We start from the raw sequence: 21,565 nt of genomic DNA, 5'->3' as shown, positions 1-21,565 counted from the left end.
GAGAGTTAAATGGGAGAATGGGTTTTCCAGTTTCCTAGAGATGGCCTTAAGCAAAAATGTAAAATCTGTGAGATTGACACCTGGGTATCCTTCTGCAACCCTCCCTGCTTTCTCTTTCTTCACTCTGTGACTCTCCCCATGCCAACACACATTTATCCTTTCCTAAGGCATTCGTCCCCAGGCATCTCATCCACCATGCTATTTTTAAGGATCTACATTCTTTCATCCCTCAGTTTTCAATTTTCTCAGCACATTTGCTAAGAACAAATCAGTCAGAACCAACTAAATCTCACTGTGGTGTAGAAAACCAACAATTTCTTCATAACTCCTTTTTGACTAAAAAGAGACTTGTTGACCCAAGTGTATAAGTTGAGGTAAATGATGCAATTATGGCAGCTGGAGGTGTTGGTATGTGGAAGTATGGGCAGCACCAGAGAAGCAAGTCAACTTCCAATTCCCACCATATAGCTTGTGGAGTCTCACATTCTGAACTTTTTGAATTTATCCTACAGTTTCATATGCTTTAACACTTGGCTCTGGCTCCAACAGCTCCAGAAAACATGTAATTAGTTTTCAAAGCATTTTGTTTTAAAGTAATTAACATTACCTACTGAAACAAACAATGCTAAAATCTCAGTGGAAGTACAAGATACAAGTTTATTTCTGTTCACACAAGGTCCTGTGAAAGTTGGGCAGCTCTTCTCCAACAGGGGAAACAGGCTGCACTGTCATCTCAGAGTCCTTCAATTCCAGCTGTTAAAGAAATACCACAGAAGAGGGACAGACTGGACATGTGGCATAGCACTTCTCAGCCTATTATACATTGGCCAGAGCTCCATTACAGGTCTGAACCAACTGCAATGACATCCAGACATGTAGAGGAGCACATGAATAGCATGAATAAAAATACTCTCTGCTCCACTGCTACTAGTGGGCATTCGTTCCTGGGCTAAGCTGTTCATCTTTTTCATGTTTTTTTCCCACCTTAAACCAGAACTTATTTGAAGTTCCAAAGTTTTTTCTCTTCAGCCCCAGTACAGTAGCATCTATGAGGTGTGTGTGTGTGTGTGTGTGTGTGTGTACATACATGCATGTGCTTTAACCTGGTTAATGTGTGATATAATTTATGGCAGTGAAATGACAAGGAAGGAAGGTGGAAGAGACTAGTGGGGTATTTTGAAAGTGGAAATGAGCAACACAGGTAGAAGCAGGAAGAGCCTGGCGGGGTTGTGTGTCTTAATTCATAAGTCAGGGCCTCTCTCTAGTCCTCATCTGTTTGTTTTAATAGCAGCTTGTTAAAATCACTTCTTTTTTTCTCTGCTAGATACTTCTTCATCTGATTGTTCAAATACAAATAGACTAAAAGTTCAGAGTTCAAGATGATTATCTCTAACCCTTTAAATTTTAGGGTGACTATACTGACCAACCCCAAATATTCAGACAGCTGTTCACACAGCACAAGATATGTACATCCTTGAGAATTATGAAGAAGGAAGTCACTCCACTTAACTTCCCTTATGTGCTGGTGTAGACTTCCTGGAAGTTTCTATGAATATCATTTACATGAGAAATGGAAAGTGAATAGTATCTGATACATTAATGGGTTTACACAGTAGGTTCTGAGTTTAGTTTTACATATCAGGAAACACTAAGATTTCTGCTTGGAATCTTTAGGATTTCATGACTGCCCTGCTGGGTTTCAGATTTACGTGGGCCCTGTAGCCTCTTGCTTAGCCAATTTCTCCCTTTTGGAATCGGAGCATTTACCCAATGTCTGTACCCCCATTGTATCTTTGAAGTAACTAACTTGTTTTAGATTTTATAGGCTGATAGATGGAAGGGATTTGCCTTGTCTCAGATAAGACCATACCTGGATTTTTGAGTTAATGCTGGAAGGAGGTGAAGCTTTGGGAGACTGTTGGGAAGGCATGATTGCGTTTTGAAATGTGAGATGGACATGAGGTTTGAGAGGGGCCAGGGACAGAATAATATGGTTTGGCTCTGTATCCCCACTCAAATCTCATGTCAAATTGTAATTCCCAGGTGTTGGAGGAAGGGCTTGGTGGGAGGTGTTTGAATCAAGGGGGCAGACTTCCCCCTTGCTGTTCTCATGATAGTGAGTTGAGTTCTCATGAGATCTGGTTGTTTAAAAGTGCATAGCACTTCCCCCTTTTCTCTCTCTCTCCTGCTGCCATGTGAAGATGCACTTGGTTTCCCTTTGCCTTTCTGCCATGATTGTAAGTTTCCTGAGGCTTCCCAGCCATGCTTCCTGTACAGCTTGCAGCCTGCAGAACTGTGAGCCAATTGAACCTCATTTCTTCATGAATTACCCAGTCTCCGGTAGTCTCAAGTATGCTAATACACTGAGCATTCCTCTAAACTATTTATTGTGTCTTCAGTGTGGATTTATGTAGCCCCAATGTTCTTTGAAAGTTGAGGTGGCCGGGCGCGGTGGCTCAAGCCTGTAATCCCAGCACTTTGGGAGGCCGAGACGGGCGGATCACGAGGTCAGGAGATTGAGACTATCCTGGCTTATACGGTGAAACCCCGTCTCTACTACAAAATACAAAAAACTAGCCGGGCGAGGTGGCGGGTGCCTGTAGTCCCAGCTACTCGGGAGGCTGAGGCAGGAGAATGGCGTGAACCCGGGAGGCAGAGCTTGCAGTGAGCCGAGATCCGGCCACTGCACTCCAGCCTGGGCGACAGAGCAAGACTCCGTCTCAAAAAAAAAAAAAAAGAAAGTTGAGGTTGCAATTCCTCAAATTGTTTTAAAACTTCTAGATTCACTTTTAAAGTTTGAAGATGTTATGCCTTTTGTTTATTTTATCTTCTTTTTCATTGGAATTGTATTTATTTTTGGGTTTCCAACCATATTTTTCATCTAAGCAAAAACAGCTGTATGCTACAAAGAAAATGAAGACAGCAGAGCTGATATTAGAACACAGCAATTGGTTTGGCTTGGGAAAGGAGAGAAAGCTACATACATGTACATGGGGAAACATTAGCATGGCTTTTTTTTTTTTCTGTAGATAAAAGGAAAATCTCTCGGCTTCTAGACAAGTCTTAATCAGAGATGTATTAACACTCAGCTTATAAAGTATATGTAACAAGAGTTAACTGCACTGCCAACATTACATAGACATACTAAACCTGGAAAGATAGAATTTTTATTATGCATTGCAGGTATCCTTCACTTGAGAATTTGCAGGATACATTCATTTACTTTATTTCACTTGTTCTTTACAACAATCTCATTAGTAGGGAGGGCATGAATTTTTATTCCCATTTAATATTTAAAGCAAATAAAACCAGTGGGCTTAGGCATCTTGCTGGCATCACACTCTCCGTAAATAGTTGAGTCAGAAATGGAATCCACTTCTTCTGACACTTAGTCTCATTTTCCTTGTTTTATAACAGTCTGGAGTTTCCTTCTCACCAGGCTAGTAACTCACACCAGGAAAACCATGCATTTGTTGTTTTTTTTTTTTCTAGAGATAAAAGTTTGCTCATTTCTAGGGAAAGGCTTTCTCTTGTATCTCATTCTCTTTTCCTGGAAGGGAAAATACTAACTTTTACTCCTTATTGGTGAGTAACTATCATGGAGGGTACACCATAATAGTGAAAGAGGATCCTTGTCATCCTTGACTCACATCTTACATGCAATCCTTAGCAAATCTCATAGCCATGTATCCACAGTCTATTCTAAATGCAACGATTTATCACCACTGCTGCCACTACACCACTCTGGTTTTCATTCTTGTGGTCCCCTGACTGATCTTCCAGAGTACTTTATTGCTGTAACCCCGCCCAAGTCTGAACCCTCCACAGCCAGCAGACCATGCCCCTCCCCTTCTCAAAGCCTTCACAGGCTCTGACCTTCCTCAAAATAAAATGTTCCACAATGTCCTACAAAATACGCCCCTAAGAGTCTTTTTAGTACTTTTTTTTTTAACCATTCGTTTCTTAGCTTATGTCTTCAGTCCCAGTTGCCTCCTTTCAATCCTTTTAATGTGACTAGCTTTCCTTGCAAGAAATTTGCTACTGCCTGGGATTCTTTCTTTGCAAATGTGCGTGGCTGCCTTCCTACCTTCAGTTGGTCCAGTCTCATTGCAAAGACACCTCTGCAAAGAGGCATTCGGTACCATTCTATCTCAGTAAGAAGCACTCCAACACACATAATCACTTTTTATCCCTCATCATTGCTTATTACATTATAAATATTTAAGTCACTCATTTTCTTTTTCACCAGAATGTAAGCTCTGTGAGTATAGAAACTTTGTTTGACAGTCATCATGTTCCCAATGCCTAGAACAGTGTCTGGCATATTATAAGGGTTTAATAAATATATTTACTCAGTGGGAAAAATGTTTTAAAAAATGAATGCCTCATGGGGTAAGACCGCTTGGATCTTAATATAGCTTGACTATTTCTGAGTTAAATAGCATTGGGTCCCCCATTTAGTTACTCTTAGCCTCAGTTTTCACATCTGTAAAATGACAATTATAATGGTCTTTGCCTCACTATTAGTTTACCGTGAACATTAAGTATGATTATTCACATACATTGCTTCATAGATGCCTGACTTATAATGGGCTCTCAAAACATCTTGAGAACTGTTGACTCTGCTACCCATGGATAAAATGCATAGTTACAACACAATTGTGCTCTTCTCAGTGGAAATGTGCCCATCCATTTAAGACCTTCAATCAATGAAACAAGTGACTCGGCTCTTCATTAAGTCTGTCCAGAATCTTGTATTTCAGTTTTTAGACATTGCACAATTGTCCTTCAATAGGAAATGTGACAAAAACATGTTCAGGTTTTATAGAATGCCTTTGCTTTCACTGGCATTGCTAGTAATGTGGTTTTCTTTTTGGAGATCTGGCTAGAGGCTGCTGAAACTTTCATTTTACCTAATTTAATAATTGGTGCCAGAAGGGCCATGTGTGAGATATTTTGGAAGAAGTTTTGTGGAAGCAAAATTATACCCATTTGCTTGAGAGGAGGGCTGAGCCAGGGCATTAAGCTGGGCATGCTGGGAACAATGGTCCAATTTGCTTCCCTAAGCTCCTGGCTTTATGGGCTTTCTTAGAAAAGTCCAGGATCTCCCCATACTTCCATAGCCTAGTTATGGCCCTGGGCTGCCCTCTGCTCACTCTGGTGATCCTGCAGACTCATTCTGAGGCTGGGGCTGGATGGCACCTAACCTTTCTTTGCCTAGGCTTTCCCTCTGCTGGCATCACTCACACCATGGGAGTCTCATGTATTTAAGGGACTGGGGCTGCTCCTAGGGAAATGCTCTAAGTGCAAGCTTCATGGTAGAGAGAGTTAACAGAGGATATCTTTCCTCAGAAACTTCATCACAACAATGTTTGTGTGGAATCAACACAGAGGTATGAGAGAGGACCAGAGCTTGAGGGGTTTATAATCCATTGAGGAAATAGAGTATGACTTTTAAAAGATAATCTGTAGATCAAGGTAAAAAATTATAAAAATCTGATAAATGATATGATAGAAATCTTGCTTCAGGAAACCCAAGGATAGAGGATTCCTGAAGGAAAGGTCTAAACCACAAGAGGTCCTGTTTGACTTACTTCCACTTAAAGCTAGTGTTTTCTACAGCTGTGGATCACTGATGAGGACAATTCTTGTCAAGACCCCAGAGTTCATGAAAACCCCTTCAGAGGCTTGTAAAACAGACAGATTCTAAGTCCCCACCCTCAGAATTTCTCACTTATTCGATCTGCAGTGCAGGACAAACATCTACTATAACCTTCTTCCTCTTCCTCCTCCTCTCCCTCTTCCTCCTTTCCTTTACACATTTTATTGACATATAATTAACACACATGTACATGTTTTGGGATTTAGTCCATTGAGTTTTAACAATTTCATGCATACAAAACAAGATATAGAATATTTCCATTACTACAGGGAGTTCCCTTGTCCCCCTTTCAAAAAAATTTTACTTCCTCTAACCTCTAATGCCTTTCCCCTCTGATTTCTGATTTCCAGCCACAGTCTCTTCTGGATTTTATATAAATGGAGTTATATACTATATATAGTTTTGCATCTGGCTTCTTTTGTTCAACATAATATATTTTTTCATATTTATCCATATTATTGTGTGCTTTAGTAATTCATTCTCTTTTTAGTGCTATCTGATATCTCACTGTTTGGACAAACCACACATTGTTTGTTATTTTCATTTTAATGGGCATTTGGACTGTGATACGGTTTGGCTGTGTCCCCAGCCATATCTCATCTTGAACTGTAATTCTTATAATCTCCATGAGTCGACAGAAGGAAATGTGGGGTTAGAGTCCCCACATAGAGTCCCTACTGGGACACTGCCTAGTGGAGCTGTGAGAAGAGGGCCACCCTCTTCCAGACCTCAGAATCGGAGATACACTGACAGCTTGCACTGTATACCTGGAAAAGCTTCAGGCACTAAACACCAGCCTGTGAAGAAGCTGCCCAAGGTCGTGGGAGCCCACCCCTTGTATCAGCATGTCCAGAATGTGAGACATAGAGTCAAAGGGAATCATTTTGGAGCTTTAAGGTTTAATGACTGCCCTGCTGGATTTCACACTTGCATGGGGCCTGTAACCCCTTTGTTTCAGTCAATTTCTCCCTTTTGGAAAAGGAGCACTTATCCAATGCCTGTATCCCCATGTATCTTGGAAGTAACTAACTTGCTTTTGACTTTACTGGCTCATAGGAAGAAGGGGCCTGTCTTGTCTCTGATGAGACTTTGGACTTGGACTTTTGCATTAATGCTGGAATTGTTGCAGGAAGTCAGGGACCCCAAATGGAGGGACCGGGTGGAGCCACAGCAGAGGAACATAAATTGTGAAGATTTCATTTTAATATAGACATTTATCAGTTCCCAAATAATACTCTTATAATTTCTTGTGCCTGTCTTACTTTAATCTCTTAATCCTGTTATCTTCGTAAGCTGAGGATGTACATCACCTCAGGACCACTATAATATTTTTGTTAACTGTACAAATTGATAGTAAAACATATGTGTTTGAACAATATGAAATCACTGCACCTTGAAAAAGAACAGAATAACAGCAATTTTCAGGGAACAAGGGACGACAACCATAAAGTCTGACGGCCTGTGGGGTTGGGCAAAATAGAGCTGTATTTTTCTTCTTGCAGAGAGCCTATAAATGGATGTGCAAGTAGGGAAGATATTGCTAAATTCTTTTCCCAGTAAGGAATATTAATAATTAATGCCCTGGGGAAGGAATGCATTCCTCAGGGGGAGGTCTATAGATGGCCGCTCTGGGAGTGTCTGTCTTATGCAATTGAGATAAGGACTGAAATACACCCTGGTCTCCTGCAGTACCCTCAGGCTTACTAGGATTGGGAAAGTCCATCCTGGTAAATTTGAGATCAGACCGTTTCTCTGCTCTCGAACCCTGTTTTCTGTTGTTTAAGATGTTTATCAAGACAATATGTGCATCACTGAACATACACCCTTATCAGTAATTCTGCTTTTGCCTTTTGCCTTGTGATCTTTGCTTTTATCCTTTGCCTTGTGATCTTTGTTGGACCCTTATCAGGAGTTTGTGATTTTGCCCTTGTCCTGTTTCCTCTGAAGCATGTGATCTTTGTTCTCCTTTTTGCCCTTTGAAGCATGTGATCTTGTGACCTAATCCCTGTTCTTGCACCCCCTCCCCTTTTGAAATCCTTAATAAAACTTTCTGGCTTTGCAGCTCAGGTGGGCATCACGGGCCTACTGATATGTGATGTCAACCCCAGAGGCCCAGCTGTAAAATTCCTTTCTTTGTACTCTTTCTCTTTATTTCTCAGCTGGCCAACATTTATGGAAAATAGAAAGAACCTATGTTGAAATATTGGGGGCAGGTTCCCCCGATATGGAATGAGTTAAGACTTTGGGGGACTGTTAGGAAGGCATGATTTTGTTTTGAAATATGAAGACATAAAATTTGAGAGAGGCCAGTGTTGGAATGATATGGTTTGGCAGTACCCCCCACCCAAATTTCATCTCAAATTGTAATCCTCATGTGTTGAGGGAGGGACCTCATTGGAGGCGATTGGATGGAGTTTCCCCCATGCTGTTCTATTTCCTGATGCCATGTGAAGATGGATGTGTTTGCTTCCCCTTCCACCATGATTGTAAGTTTCCTGAGGCCTCCCCATCCCTGTGGAACTGTCAGTCAATTAACCTCTTTCCTTTATAAATTACCCAGCCTCAGGTATGTCTTTGCAACAGTGTGAAAATGGACCAAAGTAGATTGTTTTCAGTTTTTGACTACTGTATATAATTCTGCTATAAACATTCTTATACATTTCTTTTTGTGAACATAAGCTTTTGTTTCTCTTGGGTAAATATCTAGGAGAGAAATTTCTAGCTCAAAAGATAGGTATATGTTTAACTTTTTAAGAAATCACCAAACATTTCTCCAAAATGAGTGCATTTTACATTCTCAATAGCAATGCAGGAGAATTCTGCTTTTCCATGTCCTCACAAACTTTGGTGTCATTAAATCTTTTTAAAAAATTAAAAATGTGGAGCTCCTTTTTATGTATCTGTTAATGATTTGTAATGTTTTCTTTAATGATAGATCGGTTCAGATTTATGGAATATGTAAAAAATTGTTTTGACTTTTTATTATTCACTTTTATGAGTCCTTTACATTTTTTGAATACACATTTTTGCCAGATATATGTGTTCAGAATATTTTTCCCAGCCTGTAGTTTGTCATTTAAAAAATTATTTGTGTTTTTATTCAAGCTGAGACATTTAATTTTAATTAAGTTTAATTTATTAATATTTTCTTTTATGGTTGGTGCTTGTTTGGTCTGTTTCAATCTTTCCTTTAACAAAATTGCAAAGATATTCTCCTATATTATTTTCTAGAAGCTTTATAGTTCCAGCATTTATGTTTAGGTATCTTATCAATTTGAGTGTGTACATGTATTTATGTGTGTGTAATGAGTCAGGGAGTTGAGATTCATTTTTGTTTTATACAGATATTTAGTTATTCTAGTAGCACTTAAGATTTGAATTAACCTAATACCTTGGTTTTATGCATTTTTAATAAGTGCTTTATATGATTCTGATGCAGAGCATTCAAGGATTATTTACTGTGTACTGCTGTGGAGGAAAGGTGAGTGGGTGTTTATTTTGATTTCCAATTGGAGAAAATTACTAGCATTTGAGTAATAATATTATCAATAACTACTAGGAAAAGCTAAACTTTACTGAGCTTTTGCTGCTTCATCTTGATTATAATAAATATTTTGTATCTAATTTAATATTTACTCAAATCTTATGGAATATATTATTATTTTCTGTATATAAGGACACAGAGGCTCAGAGAGCTTAATTCATTGTCCAAAGACTCTCTTTAGCAAATATAGAAGCCAAAATCCAAACTTTGGTTTTCTGACACCAGAGACACTCTCCTAACTACCAGGTTCTTTGCTTTCTTCAATGGGGTACTGATTGTTTTTTTCACTTCTCACAACTGAATGTAATGATTCTTTAATGCAATTGTTCTCAAATATTTGTCTTAGGTAAACTTTATGCCCTTACAGTTATTGAAGACCTCAAAGAGTTTCTGTTATTAGGTTGGTGCAAAAGTAGTTGCAGCTTTTACCATTGAACATAATGGCAAAAACTGCAATTACCTTTGTACCAATCTAATATATAGGTAATATCTAGTTGTATTTAGTGTATTCAAAATTAAAACAGAACTTTTGAAAAATGTATCAACTTCTTTTTTAAAATAACAGTAATGATTCCATTTCATGTTAACATAAATAATAAATTTTAATAAAAAACTATTTTTCAAAAAAAGAGAATAGTGACATTGTTTTACATTTTTGTAACTGTATTATCTTGCTTAATATAAGATACACGTATGCTCATTCTGCTCTTATTCAATCTGTTGAGACATGGTCTTTTTGCTGAAATACAGTATATGAAGAAAATCTGGCCTCACACATATGTATAGTTTTAAAAGAAGGAGTATTTTAATAGCCTTTTCAAATGATTATGACTATTCTTTGATACTACATCAAACCCAACAACTGGTGGTTTCTTAAATACTACCTAAATATCAGTGTCAATGTGGAATCAGAAACCATATTAATACGAATAACTTTGAAAAACTCAGTTTTAGTGAATACTTTATTCTTGCATGACTGTATAACAATATGCATTGCTCCTTTGAAAAATATAGTCTGAGTTATACAGATTGTGGTGTGTATGAAAATGCACTATTTAGATCTTTGACTGCAGGGAATATGATTGACTGACAGCACCTGTGACTATCCTTCTGGAACCACCATCATGTTTGTATGGAGGTCACGCTTCCCATGGCTGCTGCCAGCCAGAGGCTGCACATAACAGAAGCACTAAGGCAGTCCCACCCCACTGAGATGCAGACCTCCTTAAACTGGTAAGTTTGACTCCAGAACTTGGCATTGGTCTAGTTGAAACATTCCAGGGACTGCTGCAGTCTAGAACCCTTCTTACCCCATGCACTTTCCTTCTTCCCTCCTTTGGTGTCAGACCTACATTGTTGTTCAAAGCCTGTTTCTGCCTTCTCTGGCTCTCTCCCTTTATCCTTCACAGGTATTCCCATCAGTAGCTTTCTTGAATGTCTACTCTGATCTTAGCACCTACTTTTCAGAGGACTAGAACAAATACACAGATCTCCAAAGGTTGACACATTTCATTGTAAAATACCAAAAGCTCACTTTTGTAAATATCACCACTGATCCCACTGGAAAAGTTGTAAGTATTGGGAAGTTGTCAGGCGAAAAGTAGAGGATATATGTTTTCCAAAATTCTAATTTTCATTCAAAAACTTAAATTCATCATTAGCAACTTAATTGCCAGTTGTTTTCCTTGAAATGGCAGCCTTACTCCATTCAATGATGTAAAAATCTCTGCCAAACTGCCAGTCTGAATAACCATAGCTTACCAGTCAGTGGCTGTTTCAAGTAAAAGTAGCACTCTAAACAAGTAGCAGCTAGTTCAGCTCGCAACTCAGATAACCAGACAAGGAACATTTCTTGAGAAACTCATTGTACTGCAGAATGCAGCAGAAGTGTCTTTCATCCATCTGGTCCATTTCATCATGCAGAATATTTAAAAGACTTGTACTCACGGTTAAGAGCTAAAAAATTCATATGTTTTTATTGCTTCATAAAGGACATTTGTAAGTGGAATGGGCACTATGTTTCCTACAAGTGCATGGCAGTGAAAAATACAATGACTGCTAGTGATGTTTATTGCCATTGACGTGATTCATGCTCTGACCCCAGTCATTTCACCCACCATTGGTTTTGCTCCATCAGCACAAATGCCAACACAGTGGGAGTCAAATGACTCCCTAATATTAATATAAAACTAGTTTTGGCCTCACAGACCCTCTGAAAATTCTTAGGAACACCCGGGGGTTCACATGCCATTTTTTGAGAACCATTTCATGAAGAAATCAAACATTGATTGAACACTCCATAAGAACAGTACGTCTTTGTAGGCCCTGAGGATGACTATCACAAAGTGCCTACCCTCGAAGAGCCCTGGCTTTTCTAAAGGAGACACAGGTTATTAAATAACTGGATTAGGGTTAGTGGACTATGTTACGGGGTCAGAGAGAGGATATCATTGTTCTGTCTGTAAGGCTCAGAGGTGACCACGGCAGGGAGGTGATTCTTGAGGCAAGATTTGAAGACTGAGAAAGGACTTGACCCCAAATAGAGGAGGTAGATATTCTGGGAGGAAGGAACAAATAACTATAAAAATATGGCAGTGTGTGGTGTGCTGATACTACTATCTATCTAAAAAACAGTAAAAAGTATCATGTAACTATGCCAAAGTTTCCAAAGATTTTGGTTATATTTTTTTAGAAGTTTGATGTCCACGTTATTACCCACCATAAGGAGACTATCAGATGGCACTGCACCTCTGTGCCAGCTGCACCACAGACATAGCCTTTCATTGTGGCCCGTACATTTTTCCTCCTGGTGGCTACATCTGTCATTTCTTGGAACATCATTTTTGTTTTATTTCGTCTTGTTTTTGTTTCAGTGTTTTCATAGGACCAAAAAATAAGACAAGTCTGAATATTTCCCTGGGTATAACAGAACTGTGGATGATGTCATCATCAATTGAGAATTATACTGCCTTTACATTTATGAAGCTCAAATGACCACATTGATTTGTAACTCAGATCCAGTGTATTTAATATGTGTAAAACCGTGAGTCTTGACATCTAGGTGGTTGTATTTCCAAACATGCTTATGATTTGCTAAGCCATAAAGAAACTGGATACGGCAGATCAGAAGCCTGCAGTGCAAATAAATGTATTGGTGTGGCATATATTGAATGTTTATTTATGTAAACCCAAGATGGATAGGGAGAGGCACTCTTTTAGTTCATCCAACAAATCACTATGATTCAGATGTTTCCTAACAACCACCTGGGGGAGGAGCGCAATCTTCTCATTTAATCTTAATCACTGGCAATCAGAGACATTTCACAACTGGGAAATATCACACAAATTATTAGAAGAGCAATCAGAAAATATAACAAAGGATAGAAAGAAACATAGTCTTTCCTGTGTCAGGGATTTATGCACAATTACTCAGAGTGTTTAAAGATGTTTTCATGTCACCCTCCCAGACCATCGAGTTTAAATCCAAATTCTTTTTAGCTAAAGACTGTATGGAACCATGGGCTCTTACAGACCAAGTCATTTCATACACAAACAAAATGAATGAATATTAACTCTGAGTTCAGGCTCATTTTTTACATCTCTTCAATATTTGCTGCCTAGGTAGAAGTTTCAGCTTTGCATATTCTCTTTATAAACCTGTATGTTTTTCTAGGCCAAGGAGTTCCCAAGTGTTTTGTCACCCTAGCTTTTTTGTAAGAGCAGATCAGACATGATAACTAGAAGAATTTATTTCTTGAGCTCTCATCCTTGAATTTCTGAGGCCTAGGATGTTCTCTTTGTTCATCTCCATGGTATAAGTATTTTTATACAAATTATATTAAGATCAACAACAACCATAGGCAATACATGGGGAGGAGAAATGAAGGCACTCTAAGAGTGTAGGAAAAAGAGAAAAAGTGTAGAGAGGCACAGTGCTGTAATAAGAGCTCCCCAAATCTCAGTGGTTTAATGCTATGGTCAGAATGTTTGTATCCCCCAAAATTCAAATACTGAAACCTAATCACCAATGTGATGGTATTAGGATATGGGACATTTGAGAGGTGATTAGATCAGGTGATGGGATTAGTGCCCTTTTTTATATAAAAAGAGGCCCCAGAGAGGTGCCTTGCCCCTTCCACCATGTGGGGACACAGCTAGAAGGTGTGGTCTGTGAACCAGAAAGCAGCCTTCGCCAGACAAAATCTGCTTGATATTGGCCTTCCCAGGGTCCAGAACTGTGAGAAATAAGTATCTGTTGCTTATGAATTGCCTGATTTATGGTATTCTGTTACTGTAGTCCACATGGACTAAAACACTTAATAAATTAAAAGTTTGTTTCCCTCACATGCCATTGTGAGTTGGTGGCAATGATGGTGGTCGTGGTAGTGGTGGTAGTGGTGGTGTCCTGCTCCATGTACTCAGGGACCCACAATCCCTCTACCAGGTGGCTTCACCATATCCCAGGGCTCTGGAACCTACCACTGGATTATCTGTCTCCCGAAATCCAGAGAAGGAAGAGTTGGAGAATTGCTTGCAAGGTTTGGGGGTTCAGGCCTCAATATGGTATAGCTCATTTTGTTCATATTCTATTGGGTAGATCTAGGTTACAGAACCACACATAACTGCAGGAAAGGTTAGGAAATATGGTCTGGTTGTATGCCCTGGGGGAAACAGAACCAGAATGTGGTGAACACATTGCATTTTCCTGGCCATCTACATCAATTTGTTCTTAGTGATAGTTGTCAGCATTATGGGCACTTTGAATGTAGACAAAACTCAAATTTGTCCCAGTAGGCATGTATTTATCATTTTGTTTATTCACTCAACAAATATTATTGAACCTCCACTTTGAGCAGGACTTTGGGCGAGGCACTCAGTATATAACACTGAGCAGAGAATAGAACACAGAAATAACACAGTTCCTGCCTTCAGGAGCTTACAATGTCTTACTAAATGACACATCTATTGTCTTTCTCATCAGCTTTCTTAATTCATCCCTAAGCTGCTGACAGTATGGGAATAAGAAAGGAGAGAAAGGCAAGCAATTATCCAAATTTATTATCCCAGAGGTGGCTCTAGCAATAAGCATGTATATCAGTGTATCCACTATAGCAATCTTAAAGACAAAACTGAGGAATATATAATTTATATCTTATAGTGCTTTATATTTTTAAAAGTTCTTACCCATACTGGTGAAAAGGAGTTAAAATTAGCTTTGTGACTTTGAGCAAATGAATTGAACACTCAAGGTTAATTCCTGATGTACAAAATGGAAATAATACTAGAATCTACCTCTTAGAGTGATTGCAAGGATCAAATAAAATTAAATGAATAAACTGCTGAGCAGAATGCTTAATTTACAACAATATTAAAAAGTGATATCAACTAGTGCTGTCATTACTATTTGACTTTAAAAATGAAAGGTAGCAGAATATACCACCTCAAAATATAACCCACCTTGTCATAAGGGTTTTGAACTGAAGGCAATTGAGAAGAAGCAGATATCAGAAAAGTTCTGCCCTTTTCCTATTTGCATAAAAACAGGACATAAATTTGCAAAGTTGTTTGTCCAAATCCACTGTCAGAAAGGACAAAGTTTGATTATTACCAATGATACCTTTAGACCCTGATCAGCTCAGAGACTGCACCAGAGGAATCTACATCACAAAGTTTCCTAACTGGCCTTTATCTGCTAATAGTTTCCCATATACTGTAGACCCTTAAACAATGTGGGGGTTAGGGGCACTGCCCCTCTCCTTCCACTCCAGTTGAAAATCCATGTGTAAATTCTTTCTCTCTTTCCTTTCTCTCTTTCCTTCTCCCTTTCCTTCCTTCCTTCCTTCCTTCCTTCCTTCCTTCCTTCCTTCCTTCCTTCCTTCCTTCCTTCCTTCCTTCCTTCTTTCCTTCCTTCCTTCCTTCCTGCCTGCCTTCCTTCCTTCCTTCCTTCTTTCCTTCCTTCCTTCCTTTCCTTCTTTCTTTTCTCTTTTCTTTTCTTTTTTCTCTTTTCTTTTCTTTTTTCTCTTTTCTTTTCTTTCTTTTCTTCCATCCTTTCTTCCTTTCTTTTTGTGGAGATGGGGTTTCTCTCTGCTGCCCAGGCTGGAGTGCAGTGGTATGAACATGGCTCACTGCAGCTTCAACTTCCTGGGCTCAAGTGATCCTCCCACCTCAGTCTCTCCAGTAGCTGGAACTACAGGTGCACACAACCACACCCAGCTAATTTCTGTTTTTGTTTTTTTGTTTCCAGAGATGGGGTTTTGTCATGTTATATAGGCTGATCTTAAACTCCTGGGCTCAAGTGATCCACCCACCTTGGCTTCCCAAAGTGTTGGGATTACAGGTGTGAGCCACTGCACCTGGCCTTTGTATAACTTGACTCTCCAAAAACTTAACTACTATTAACCTACTGTTGAAAACCTTACCAATAATACAGTCAATTAACACATATTCTGTATGTAATATGTATTATATACTGTATTTTTACAATAAGTAAGCTAAAGATATAAAATATAAAGAAAATCATAAGGAAGATAAAATATATTTACTATTATTAATTGGAAGTAGATCATCATAAAGATTTTCATTCTCATCATCTTCACATTGAGCAGGTTGAGGAGTAGGAGGAAGAGATGGGATTGGTCTTGCTTTCTCAGGGGTGACAGACACAGAAGACAATCCTTGTATAAGTAGACCCACGAAATTCAGACTGTGTTGTTCAAGGGTCAACTGTATTCACTTTCCTACATTTCCTGCCCCTAGAGATTCAAGGTCCTTTTCCTTTGTCTTGTCACTTCTCAAAAAATGTATTGCTTTTTGGTGAAGATGGCATGTAAGTTGGAATTCTAAGCTACCTCTTTGAGAAATATTTTTTCTCTGAGTATTCTCCCCCATATATATATAACACACATGTTAGTAAACATGTTTGGTTTTTTTCTTGTTAATATGTTCTATGTTATAGAGATCTAAGCTGGGAACTCAGAAGGTTACAAGGAAAATTATTTTTTCCTTCCCCACATAAACAATCCTGTGACATAGGTTTCTATTTACTGTATTAACTATTTAGAATGTTACTATCTAGGCTTTTTTTTTTTTTTTTTTTTTTTTTTTTTTGGCCAATGAGAAAAACTATAGTTCAGAGAATGAAGTTTCTAGGAAGAAGCTGTACAGCTTAGAAATGACAGTGTCAGGGCTGGTTACTGTGGTTGTGTCCTTCCATCCTTCCATTGATTCTGATTCTTTGCAGGGCCTACAAGGTATAGAATACTTTTGAGAACCATTTGTTTTCTTCCATTAAAAATAAACTGGGCTAATGAAATGGAAAGACAAGTAGTACTTCCTCTGGGTAACCAGCCATGACAGTTTTTACAAGCATGACATTTTTCAGTTCAGGCAGCACATAAAGCATCTACACATTGCTGTCCTTCCACAGAGGTTGCTATAGTTTATGGATGGTGTGGGAAGCAAAGAGTGGGTGTAAGATTTGGGGTGTCTGAGTTCTAATATTTGTTCTACAGGTGGTCAGCTGTATGACTTGAAATACATCACTTCACCTTTCAGAACTTTTTTTTTTTTTAATCTAGAAAATAGATATCTGGAACATTGTGTAATTACTAACCACTCCACCAATGTAGCATAAAGCAGAGTAGCTGATGAGTAAGAAGACAGAAAACAGCTTTTGGAAAATAGAGGTGAAATGTAAGTCATCTTGAGATCTAGACTTCTGAGCCTAAGTCCTCTGATCCTAAGACACTCTGCTGTTTAAGGAGTTTAAAGCCTTCAATGTCCCTAGAAAGTAAGTAGAGTCTAAATAGTCTCTGTTGCCATGGTAGAGAAAATTCTGAAGATAAAAATTGTGTCTATATTGAGGGTTAATTATGAACAAAGATTCGTATTCTACAGTGTTCTCTGTGCTGCCACAGAAACAGACATGGTGTTAGCAAGTCCTTGAATAAACTTTTATAACCAATTAATTTGTTATTCTCTAACAGTGTCTCTGTGGTCATCATAAAGATTTTACTTGATTTAGTATAAAGACCAGGGAATAGAATTTTTAAAAAATTCTCAAACATTTATTAATGTGTATGTTCATACATATACATTCTGAGACAGGATCTTGCCCTGTCACCCAGGCTGAAGTGCAGTGGTGCAATCATGGCTCACTACAGCGTCAACCTCCTGGGCTCAAGCTATCCTCATACCTCAGCTTCCAAAGTAGCTAGGACCACAGGGTTGCATCACCATGCCTGGCTAATTTTTTTAATTTTTTGTAGAGACAGGCTATCTCTATGTTGCCTAGGCTAGTCTTGAACTCCTGACCTCAAGTGATCCTCCCAGTTCGACCCCCAAAGTTCTGGGATTATAGGAGTGAGCCACCATGCCTGACCTATTAATGTATATTTTTAAAAGAAAGAATATTACTGATTCTAAGAATATAGTGGAAATTCCATGTTGTCTTATTGAAATGATATAGTTGCATTTTAGTTAGAATGCTACAATTCAATTCGAGTTTATAGTATCTTTTATTCTGCAAAATCAATTTGGCAAAAAATTTCTGATTAGTCGAAAAACCTTATGTATAAAAATAATTGATAACAATTCAACTATTAGATTTGTCTAGAAAATTAAAAAGTCATATGTTTATCCCATTATTAATCTTTCAACCAGTTTATTTTCACCTGTGAAGAAACATAGGCATAGCCAAGTCTAGACTAATTGATCACAGGGAGGAGGGCAAAGGATTAGGTTGGACTTATACTTGAACTACACTCTTTCCACCAACTGCATTTGGTACATTCATCTTGATTTTGCTTTGATTTGAAAAAACTTCTATGAAGGATTTTATTGTCAGAGTATCAACAGAGAGATAGTGAATGTTACTGGGATAAATATAAACTAATATCAGTTACATAACTGACTTCATCTCTAAATCTCACTTTCCTATTTTGTCAAATATCTAAGACAGAAATCCTTACTTTTAGGAGAGTCATGGGACTTAAATGAGACAGGAGCCATGAAGTGCTTGGGATTTAGTGGCTTCAATAATCATCAGTTCCTTTCCTCCCTAATGATATTACCTTCCATTAGTTATACACATTCTGTGTCATAATCTGTGCTTAAACTCTTAACATGAATCATCTCATTAATTGCTCAAAACATGACGAAGTTGAAGCTTCGGGAAATTAAAATAAGTTCCAGGTCACCAGCTTGGTAAGTGTCAGAGAGAGTTTTCTAATTTAGATGTCCCTGACACTGAAGACCATGTTCTTGGTCATCATGTATATTTACTCTCTGTTGTGTCTTTAACACATTACCATAGACTTAGTGGCTTCAGTGGCACAAATTTATTCTCTCATAGTTTTGGAGATCAGTAACTCAAAGTAAGTTTCAGTGAGTTAAAATCAAGTTGTTGACAGAAATGATTCCTTCTGGAGGCTGCAGGATAGACTCCACTTCTTGCCTCATCCTGTTTTTGGAGGCTGCCTCCATCCTTCTCTCATGGGCCTCTCCTCCATCTTCAGACAGTGGGGCACCTTGCTTCCATTGTCACATTGCCTTCTTCTGTGATCAAATCTTCTGCTTCCCTCTTTCCCAGCACACTTGTGACTATATTTGCTATTGCCATTCTTATATTGTTACCTCCATTGTTACCACCATTGTTACTACCTGTATGCTATTGCTCTCTGCTATTTACAGACTATATATGACCATATTTCTCTAGGTAACTTTTTGGGAGTAAAATCTTGAAGTTACTCTTGTCCAACTCTTTGTAGAAACTCTGCTGAAAATGAAATATTTTTAAAAGAATTTCAGAAAGATATTCAATTCCTACATTTCTCAAGTTACTTTAAAATCAATCCCCTGATTAAGCAGATTAGTAGAAGGGTGGCATAAGTGGACTTGATCCTTTGCCCCTCTGCAGAATTGCTTAACTGTATTGTGCTTTGATATTACATCATTGGCCTACATTGAAGGACAGTGTAAGAAACAGCCCAGGTAAGGCAGCCTAGGCCAAGTGTTAGTTATCAGAATTTAGTTGAACGATCCATATGCTCTTTCTTTGTACTTAGGACTTGGGGTTAATTAGGGACCTGGATTCATGTTTTTCCCTACTTTGAGGACTCAGCTCTCTACTTTGAAGGTACTGCCTTTCAAGAGCCTCTATTTGTCATAGAATGACAAAACCCTACTTTTCCTCCCCAGAACAGAGCAGCATGTGTTCTTACAGGTGGCCACAGCATATTCATCACTTTATCACTTTTGCCATCTTCACATCGGCTCTCTGTTATGTTGCCAGACTGATTCTTGAATTCCTTTTTCTGATTTCTTTAAGGCTGTTGGCATCATCTTGGTCCATTTGGTTTAGTTGGTTTTGCCCCCCACCACATCTGCTGGTATGATGACATTCATTCGCTCAGCATCAAATCGGCTCAGTACCTGGAGATCATGCTCAATTTTGTTTATAATTTTGTATCATTTGATTCAAGAGGCTGTTGGCATTTTCTGGCACTTAGATTTTTTTCATTAATATTTCTTTTTTTCCTGAGAGTTTGTGTTGTTTCTTTGAGGAGGAATAAAATGCCTGTGGGTCAGAGTGTGGAGATTCAGTCTGTAGCTTACTGATTTTTAAGGGTGATTCTGGGAATCTCCTTATCTTCCTATTGCTTCTTACCTGTGCAACTCATGGCTGTTATAAGGACTTGTGCTTGTGTAGTATTTTCTAGATTGCAGGGCTTTGGAAGGGAGGCGTGATATTAATAGTGACATAAATATTTGTATGGAGATGGTAAGTTGACCTATCAAAAAAAGAAAAAAAAAAAGCTACAAAGTCTGACGTAGTTTTGGCTGGAAAAGACATTCATGAGAGATGCCCAAGGTTTGAGGATTACCCATTTCTGAGAATAGTTACACATTATGACCCAACTCCCTTGAGAAGAAGACAAGATGGAAGTGATCCAGGGACAGATTGAATGCAACTAAGTTGTCTGAGTCCCAAGTTATGTTTGAGAGAGGTTGTTTTGAATCTGTATCTTTATAATAGGCTTGATTCCTATCAGTCTAGGAGCAATAGATGCATCTGAAGAAGAGAGAATGTTCTGTGTTGATTCTCAAACCTATCAAGTTATATGCTCTTACTATGTTTATGATAGAAATATATTTCAGCTTGAGTTTCTAAAGCTATGAATAATAATGGCATGATTATGTGATAAGGGATACTCTTTGAATCCCTTGAGGTATGTTTGTTTGAACAAAGTTCATTCACATTCAGTATCATGATACGAAATAATGACAGAATAAAGAACATTCACCTAGCTGTGCATTTAGATTTAATGGCAGTTTTAGTGTAGCTACATTTTCCGGGAGGCATTTCTCATCTTTTTTTCAATTTCTTAATGACCGGTGAAACATTTGAGCTTTTGTCTCCTTTTGGGGGGAAAAGAGGCAGTGGAAAGATGAGCTAGAAAAAAAGGAAATGCCTGAATAATATGGATCAACAAGATGCTGGTTTACAATTTTTTACTTCAATAAAACTATTAACTACTTTATAAAAAATATTTTTTTATTTTTAATAAAAAATATAATCTGAAAGTTTCTGTCAATAGTGGCCAACAACTTAGATATATAGTTTTAGAAGATGATCTTAAAAAGAAGCAAACTTGGCCGGGCGTGGTGGCTCGTGCCTGTCATCCCAGCACTTTGGGATGCCAAGTCAGGTGGATCAGGAGTTTGAGACCAGCTTGGCCAATATGGTGAAACCCATCTCTACTAAATATACCAAAATTATTCGGGCATGGTGGTGTGCACCTGTAATCCCAGCTACTCAGGAGGCCGAGGCAGAAGAATTGCTTGAACCCGGTAGACGGAGGTTGAAGTGAGTCAAGATCGCACCATTGCATTCCAGCCTGGGCGACAGAGTAAGACTCCCATCTCAAAAAAAAAAAAAAAAAAAAAAGGTAAACTTGAGGAAAACAAATCATTACAAATGTTAAAGGGACTGGAGTAAGTTTGTCTGGTGAAGACCAGCTTGAGAGAGCTGCTATTAGAGGAGAAAAAAGTTTTGGAGTATTGAAGACGGAGGATTTAGGAGGAGGGAGTAGGAGTATGTGCAGTGTGATTGATAAAGGCCTTTACATTCAATGTTCAAGAATAACTAAAAGACCTTAAGTTATCCTTAGAGGGAGGGGTTCCTTAAAAGGGTGAAGTGTAATTATTCAAGTAATGACTGACTTTTTTGCCCTTATTGAAGATGTTCCAACACAGTCTTGATTTCCCAACTGTCTGCTAATCAACTGTGACCTAGTTGTAGGCCATGAAATGGGCAAGGGGGTACTTCTTAATTTCAAGACAATGGTAATCAGGAACAG

This window comes from Chlorocebus sabaeus, chromosome 10 (assembly GCF_047675955.1).
Source record: "Chlorocebus sabaeus isolate Y175 chromosome 10, mChlSab1.0.hap1, whole genome shotgun sequence".
NCBI classification, from domain to species: domain Eukaryota; kingdom Metazoa; phylum Chordata; class Mammalia; order Primates; family Cercopithecidae; genus Chlorocebus; species Chlorocebus sabaeus.
Note: the sequence above shows the minus strand (reverse complement) of the source record.